Genomic DNA, 8,891 nt, shown 5'->3' with positions numbered 1-8,891 from the left:
TGAAACCATCCATTTCGTCTTATCTCCATTTACTGCCAGACCCATTTTCAATGACTCTCTTTCGATTCTTTCGAAGGATGCAGTTACTACCTCCGGTGACCGATCTTGATATCGATGTCGTCGGCATAGGCGAGTAGCATATGTTCTCTTGTGATTTGTGTGCCATATCTATTCACATCTGCACCTCGTATAAACTTCTCCAGCAGGATATTCAAGAGATCACACGATAGGCTGTCTCCTTGTCTGAAACCTCTATTGGTATTTAATGATTCGGGGAGATTCTTTTCTATTCTTACTGAGGAACGCGTATCAGCAAGTGTCATCCTGCAGAGTCTTATTCATTTTGCAGGGATACCAAATTCAGACATGGTTTGAAATTCCTTTGAACTTAAAGGGGTAGCGGCTTTGTAGTCAACATAGAGATTGCAGGTGTTTATTTGTCCTTCTCGGGTCTTTTTCAGGATTTGGCGCAGTGTTAATATCTGGTCAAGGGTGGATTTACCAGGTCTAAAGCCGCATTGATAGGGCCCAATTATCTCATTTCACTTTAGATTTTAATCTTTCACACAGTACGCTCGAGAGTATCTTGTATGCGATGGAGAGGAGACGTACTCCTCTGTAGTTGACACATTCCGTCTTGTCTCCTTTCATGTGTATGGGACATAGTATGCCGAGGTTCCAATCATCGGGTATGCATTCTTCTAGCCAGATTGCGCAGTCAAGCTGATGCGTTCGCCTTATCAGCGTGTCGCCTCCGGTCTTAAATAGTTCAGCGGGTAACTCGTCGGCTGCTGCTGCCTTGTTGTTCTTTATTCGGGTCACTGCTACTTGGACCTCATTCTGTCTAGGAGGTAAACATTCTATACCATCATCAGGGATTGGTTCTGCGATATCCTCTTCACCGCCAACGTCGGACACTAGCAGTTGGGTAAAATGTTCTTTCCATATCCTCAGCATGTTATCTGTATCAGTTACCAGATTTCCTTCGCTGCCTCTGCAGGAGCATGTGCCTGCACCAAAGCCATCGGTTTGATGTTTAATTCTTTGGTAGAATTTCCGGACTTCATTCCGACCCTGTACATCTCAATTCGCTCTCACTCACTTCTTACCATTTCCTTTTTCATTCCGAGGAATAGACGTTTCTCCTCTCTCTTTTTCTCTCGATGCCTGGCCTTCAGTAGCATCTCGACACTTTTGGTCGTACCATGGGTTTCTTGGAGGAGGTACCCAAGAACGAATTTCGCGGCATTTTCCATGGAGTGGGCAATAGCTTGCCACTGCGTCATTATATCATCGGAACAAGGAGTGCTTTCATCCAGCAGTTGGCTCAGTCGAGTGGAGTATGCCGCTGCCATTTGTTGTGTTTACAGCTTTTCAATGTCGAGCTTCCATGCAGTGTCAGATCGTACTTTCCTCGCCATGTTCAAACGGTTGCAAACCTTTGCTGCAACAAGGTAATGATCCGAATCTATATTCGCTCCACTGATCGATCATATATCTAACACGCTGGATGAATGTCTTCTATCTATCACAACGTGATCAATTGGGTTTTTCGTGTTTTGATCGGGTGACAGCCATGTGGCTTTGTGAATATTTTTATGTTGAAATCTGGTGCTACTAACTACCATGTTTTTTGCCGCGGCGAAATCTATCAGCCTCAACCCATTACTGGGCGTTATCTCGTGGAGGCCAAACTTTCCGACTGTTGGACAAAACATGTCTTTCTTCCCTATCTTTTTTTTTTTCCTTTGTTTCTCATAGTAGTTCTCAGTTTTCCGGGGGCGGTTTACTGGCCCAGCGCCCCAACCGTTTGGGTTTTGTGGGATTGCACACGTATCCCTCGTTGTGGCGAGCCGGTTGCTCCAAGATCCGATGCTCGCCGCCAGTGCCACCTGACTCCTCACTGAGACTCTCCCCTCGAAAAGAAAGGAAATCACCCCAAGAAAAACCCCGGATGATCGGGAAGATTCGCAATATTGTGAAAGGGCCCCGCAGACTTTTAAAAAGAGCACGTCTTAAAAAAGCGGCAATTTTTTGGGATGTGTATTACACACGTCTTAAGGAATACCAAAAGATTACCAGAGCGGCAAAGCATGCCTCCTGAAATCTTTACTCCGAACAGGTCGATTGAGTTAATGACGCCGCCATGATGAAAAAGTTTCTCTAAAAACTCTTGTTCAAACTCAAACTTTAGAAGGCGACATGGGAGTGAGAGCAGAGACAATGGAGGACATGTTGAGGCTTTTGAAAAACGCATTTTACCCTTGATACGACGAGACTCACGGAGACACCGGAATCTTGGAATAAAGAGGTTGATCAAAGGCTTATCATAACAGAATTCATGCCAAAGGAAGCCTTGAGGAGCTTCAAATCATTTAAGTCACCCGGACCCGATGGAATATTTCCGGCGTTACTACAGAAGGAGACGAAATATCTGGCGCCCCATGTGGCCTGTATTCTTAAAGCATGCCTAAAACTTGCATATACTCCGAAAGCCTGACACGAGGCAAGGGTTGTATTTATAACCAAGTCCGGCAAGGCAAGTTATACGTCACCTAAGGCCCACAGGCCTATAAGCGTTACGTCCTTTCTACTCAAAACCATGAAACGTATTGTGGATACCATGATAAAGAGTAGGACATCCATCTGAACTGCTTAAATAAAAAACATCATGCCTATGTCAAGGAAAGGACGGTGGAGACTGCCCTGCACCAGGTTGTGCATAAAATAGAAGAATCCTTCGAAGCCAAGACGTACACATGGGCGGTTTGCAATGACATTGAGGGGCTGTTTAACAATGTGCGGATCGACACACTGATTCAATATTTAGACCAATACCGAATGTACCAGGTCCTTAGAGGTGGATAAATTGCGGGTCCCATGACATATATATAAGGGAGAAAGTGGCACGGGGCAAGCCACAAGGGAGCATTTTATCGCCACTGATGATGATAACGGATGCTGACTAAGGACTGATTTGTTAGCATCCGTCTGCTATACCGACGATGCTATAATACTTCTCAGTGTTTTGGATCCAAACCAACTATGCAGAGAGGCTGAAAGGGTCTTGCACATAGCATATTACTGGGCTAGATCCAGAGATCTCAATGATAACCCAGAGAATACTGAAATCAGCCTGTTCATGAGGATGGCGAAGGTGAGCCAATTTGACGCACTACGTTTCCTCAGCGAAACGATTTCGATATCTGACAAGGTCAAATACTTTGGTGTGATCTTGGACAGGAAACTGAATGGGAAGTGTCACATTCAGGAATGTACTGAGAAGGCTCACAGATGTTGGGCACTATGTGGACGGGCCATAGGCTAGAAATGGGTCCAGAATCCAAGGCTCAACAGGAGCGTGATTAGACCAATATTTACTTACGCCTCAGTAGTTTGGTGGGCTGCTATGGAGAAAAAGTGCAACATAAGGACCATACAACAGGTTCAGAGAACATGTTGTCTTGGCATAGGCGGAGCGATGAGGACCCCGCTCACTAGGGCACTGGAGACTATTCTAGATATCCGACCCATTGACAAACAGATTAAGTGTGAGGCAGCCACTGCTGCTATGAGACTTAAGCCGATGGGAGAATGGATGGAGTATGGGAGCAGCTCCTGCCATCGCTGTATAATCGGGGCGACGGTAGGAAACCTGGAAAGAAGGGAAGAGGTTTCCGATGGGAAATCTCAGACGAAACTTGAGGTTGAGTGCAAGGCACTGCTGCAAGTGGCACAGTCTTGGATGGACGGAACCCTAGTATTGCCATCTGGAAAATCATGTTAGACGGATGGATCAAAGCTAGAGGACAGAGTTGACCTGGAGGTTTACATTGAGAACCCAGGGACTGAGATCTGTTTTAGACTGCCTGACCATGATACGATCCTGCAGGCGATCGGAGATTGAATTGAGGATGGGAGCGGCTCATACCATCACGGTATAATAGAGGCGACGATAGAAAACCTAGAAGGAAAGATAGAGGTTTCCGATCGGATACCTGAGACGACACTTGAGGTCGAGTCCGAGACACTGCTACCAGCGGCACAGTCTTGGACTGACGGAAGCCTTGTATTATCATCTGGATGATTATGTTACACGGATGGATCAAAGCCAGACAGACCGTGCGGGCCTGGGGGTCTACATTGAGAGCCCAAGGGCTGAGATCTGTTTTAGACTACCTGATCATAATACGGTCCTGCAGGCGGAGATACGGGCGATCACGAAATGCATAAGGTGGTGTGGTCAGAACATCTTTACCGACAGTAAACAGGACATAAGGGCAATAACAACCAGGACGGTAAGGTCACGAACAGTCTTGGAGTGTAAAAAGGAGATTTACGCCTTCTCTGAGGATGGCACAATCCGCATCGTTTGGGTGCCGGGCCATAATAGAGTAAAGGGGAATAGAAGGTGCAGACGATTCGGCAGAGAAGACCAGAGTACTGCCGTCAGAGTACCAGAGTCAGAGACCAGAGTGTTGCCGTCAGAGACCAGAGTGCTGCCGTCGGGTTAACCCGAAAACTTTCCGATCAACGCAGTCCGAGTTACGGGCGTGGCATTGTGGAACAGCGGAACAGTCGCTAGGACGGCGAACATCCAGTGGCGTGTTCGGATCGTGAGAAGACGAGGCTATTACTGAACGGAAGTAAGAAGGGGGTCAGTATAGCTTTCGATATCATAACGGGACACATAGGACTACAAGCTCACTTAAGCAAAATCGGTGCCGCAAGTGATAGCATATGTAGGGCATGTGGGGAAGATGATGAGACTTTGGAGCATTTCCTATGTCATTGGCCGGCTTTCGCGGCTAAAAGACACCAGTACTTAGGTGGGGAAACAATACCAGACATGAACCAACTTGGGGGCGTGGCATGGAAAACAATTAAGGATTTTGTTAGTAGCACCGGATTCCTAACATAAAATTTTCTTTTTCGAGGTTACTTTCTAGTTTTTGGAGCGCACAAGAAGCCGATAACAGGCTTAGCTGTATGTCCATAGTGGAATAGGGCGGATTAATATCCTCTCTCATTTTAAGCTAACCTAACCCTAACTCTAATGAAATCAATTTTTTTTTTCGTTTTTTATAGATCAATTTGAACCAAAGACAAGGTAGGTGCATGATACTTATTATACATAAAGTTAGTATAATTTTTGATCTGAACATCTGATATCTAAATATCGTCCGATATTCACTATGTTCTTGTCGGATGATAGGCTTGAAACAACTTACTGATTCGAATTTCCATGAAAATGGTCTTTGTGTCAGCTATATCTCAATATGGTACAATGTGGACTTTCTTCTGATCTCATGAAGAGCATTACACTGCTAAAATGGTGAAGACGAAAAAGAGCTCCCTGCTTTCAAGTAATCTGGGAAACCCATGCCAGCCATTCCGCAATGGAGACGCCAGACAGTGTCCTGCGGAGGTAGGCAAAGTCGCAACAGAAACGAAGGAAGCGCGCACGTCCCCTGGATCTTTATGGAGGGCTGTGACTTCCAAAAGGTTGCCACAGCCATAACGGAAGGGGATGGTGGTCGCTGAGAATGGTAAGAAGACGCCCTCTTACGCCAGAGTGGCTAGGAAGCACAACAGAGATGAACTGACCCGTGCAGTCATCAATATCGGCAGTGCATCCGGTAGGATTCCACCGGATCATCGGTCCCAAGTTGGGGATCTGGTTACCGATCGGATTTTCGTAGAGGGTCCACCCATACAAATGATGAGCTGCGAGTATAGAGGGGACATCTTTACGCTGCGTTTCCGATTTTTCGATTTAAGGTCTTGGGCCCATAAACGGCGCATTTATTATCAGATTTTGTCAAAATTTGAGACCGTGAGTTGCGTTGGGCCAGTCGATATCTTTCTTCAATTTGGGCCAGATCGGTTCAGATTCGGATATAGCTGCCATAGAGACCGATCCTCCGATTTAGGGTCTAAGGTCCATAAAAGCCACATTTATTATCCGATTTTTGCTGAAATTTGGGACAGTGAGTTGTGTTGGGCCCTTCGACATCATTCGTCAATTCGGCCCAGATTTGGATACAGCTGCCATACAGACCGATCCTCCGATTTAGGGTCTTAGGCCCATAAAAGCCACATTTATTATCCGATTTTTGCTGAAATTTGGGACAGTGAGTTGTGTTGGGCCCTTTGACATCCTTCTTCAATTTGGCTCAGATCGTTTCAGATTTGGATAAAGCTGTCATATAGACCAATCCTCCGATTAAGGGTCTTAGGCCCATAAAAGCCACTTTTATTACCCGACTTTGCTGAAATTTGGGACAGTGAGTTGTGTTAGGCTTTCCGACATCCGTTTCATATATGGTTCAGATCGGTCTGTATTGGGATATGGCTACCAAAAAGACCAATATTTTGTTCTACAAGAAAGCAAGTAAATAGTAACAAGTAAAAGCGTGCTAAGTTCGGCCGGGCCGAATCTTATATAACCTCCACCATGGATCGCATTTGTCGAGTTGTTTTCCCTGCATCTCTTCTTAGGCAAAAAAGGATATAAGAAAAGAGTTGCTCTGCTATTAGAGCGATATCAAGATATGGTCCGGTTCGGACCACAATTAAATTATATGTTGGAGACCTGTGTAAAATTCAGCCAATTCGCCAATATGGGATCTGTATCGGGCTATAGACCGATTCAGAACATAATAAACACGTTTGTTGATGGTCATTAGAGGATCCGTCGTACAAAATTTCAGGCATATCGGATAATAATTGCGACCTCTAGGGGTCAAGAAGTCAAGATCCCAGATCGGTTTATATGTTGAAAGTAAAAATAAAACACGTCATGCAAAATTTCAGCCAAATCGGATAGGAATTGCGCCCTTTAGAAGCTCAAGAAATCAAATCCCCAGATCTGTTTATATGACAGCTATATCAGGTTATGGACCATACTTGGCACAGTTGTTGGATATCATGACGAAATACTTCGTGCAAAAACTCATTCAAATCGGATAAGAATTGTGCCCTCTAGAGGCTCAAGAAGTCAAGACCCAAGATCGGTTTATATGGCAGCTATATCAGGTTATGAACCGATTTAAACCATACTTGGCACAGTTGTTGGGTATCATAACAAAACACGTCGTGCGAAATTCCATTCCAATCGGATGAGAATTGCGCCCTCTAGACGCTCAAGAAGTCAAGACCCAAGATCGGTTTATATGGCAGCTATATCAGGTTATGGACCGATTTGAACCATACTTGGCACAGTTGTTGGACATAATAACAAAACACGTCGTGCAAAATTTCATTCAAATCGGATAAGAATTGCGCCCTCTAGAGGCTCAAGGAGTCAAGACCCAAGCTCGGTTTATATGGCAGCTATATCAGGTTATGAACCGATTTAAACCATACTTGGCACAGTTGTTGGATATCATAACAAAACACGTCGTGCAAAATTTCATTCTGATCGGATAAGAATTGCGCACGCTAGAGGCTCAAGAAATCAAGACCCAAGATCGGTTTATGTGGCAGCTATATCAGGTTATGAACCGATTTGAACCATACTTGGCACAGTTGTTGGATATCATAACAAAACACGTCGTGCAAAATGTCATTCCAATCGGATAAGAATTGCGCACTCTAGAGGCTCAAGAAGTCAAGACCCAAGATCGGTTTATGTGGCAGCTATATCAAAACATGGACCGGTATGGCCCATTTACAATACCAACCGACCTACACTAATAAGAAGTATTTGTGCAAAATTTCAAGCGGCTAGCTTTACTCCTTCGGAAGTTAGCGTGCTTTCGACAGACAGACGGACGGACGGACGGACATGGCTAGATCGACATAAAATGTCGCGACGATCAAGTATATACATACTTTATGGGGTCTCAGACGAATATTTCGAGTAGTTACAAACAGAATGACGAAATTAGTATACCCCCCATCTTATGGTGGAGGGTATAAAAATGGAAAAACACAGACCCAAAGTTTGGAACCACAGCATACTATGTCCCATACTCAAGAAAGGAGACCAGACGGAATGTGCCAACTACAGGGGAATAAGTCTCCTCTCCATCGCATACGAGATACTCTTGAGCGTACTGTGTGAAAGATTAAAACCAAAATTCAATGAGATAATTTGGACCTATCAATGCGTCTTGAGACATGGTAAATCCACCCTACACCGGAGGCCGGCGTAGCGCAGAGGTTAGCATGTCCGCCTATGACGTTGAACACATGGTTTCGAATCTTGGCGAGACCATCAGAGAAAGTATTCAGCGGTGGTTTTCCCCTCCTAATGCTGGCAACATTTGTGAGCTACTATGTCATGTAAAACTTGTCTCCAAAGAGGTGTTGCACTGTGGAACGCCGTTCGGACACGACTATAAAAATGAGGCTCCTTATCATTGAGCTTTAATTTTAATCGTACTGCACTCATTGATATGTTATAAGTTTGCCACTGTTCCTTAGTGGAATGTTCATGGGCAAAATTTGCAATTTGCAATCCACCCTAGACCTGATATTCACACTGCGGCAATTCTTGAAAAAGACCCGAGAAGAACAAATCAAGACTTTCTTTCTTTTTGTTGACTACGAAGCCGCTTTCGATATCCCTTTACGTTCAAAGGTATTTCAAGACATGTCAGAGTTTGGTATCCCTGCAAAATTTATAAGACTCTGCAGGATGACACTTGCTGATACGCGTTCCTCAGTAAGAATAGGAAAGAATCTCTCCGAACCATTTTATACCAAACGAGGTTTCAGACAAGGAGGCAGCCTATCGTGTGATCTCTTTAATATCCTGCTGGACAAGATTATACGAGATGCAGATGTGAATAGATATGGCACACTAATCACTAGAGAACACATGCTACTCGCCTATGCCGACGATATCGATATCATAGGTCGGTCACCGGAAGTAGTAACTGCAG

Source organism: Stomoxys calcitrans, chromosome 1, assembly GCF_963082655.1.
Source record: "Stomoxys calcitrans chromosome 1, idStoCalc2.1, whole genome shotgun sequence".
Taxonomy (NCBI): Eukaryota; Metazoa; Arthropoda; class Insecta; order Diptera; family Muscidae; genus Stomoxys; species Stomoxys calcitrans.
This window is presented reverse-complemented; position numbering follows the sequence as displayed.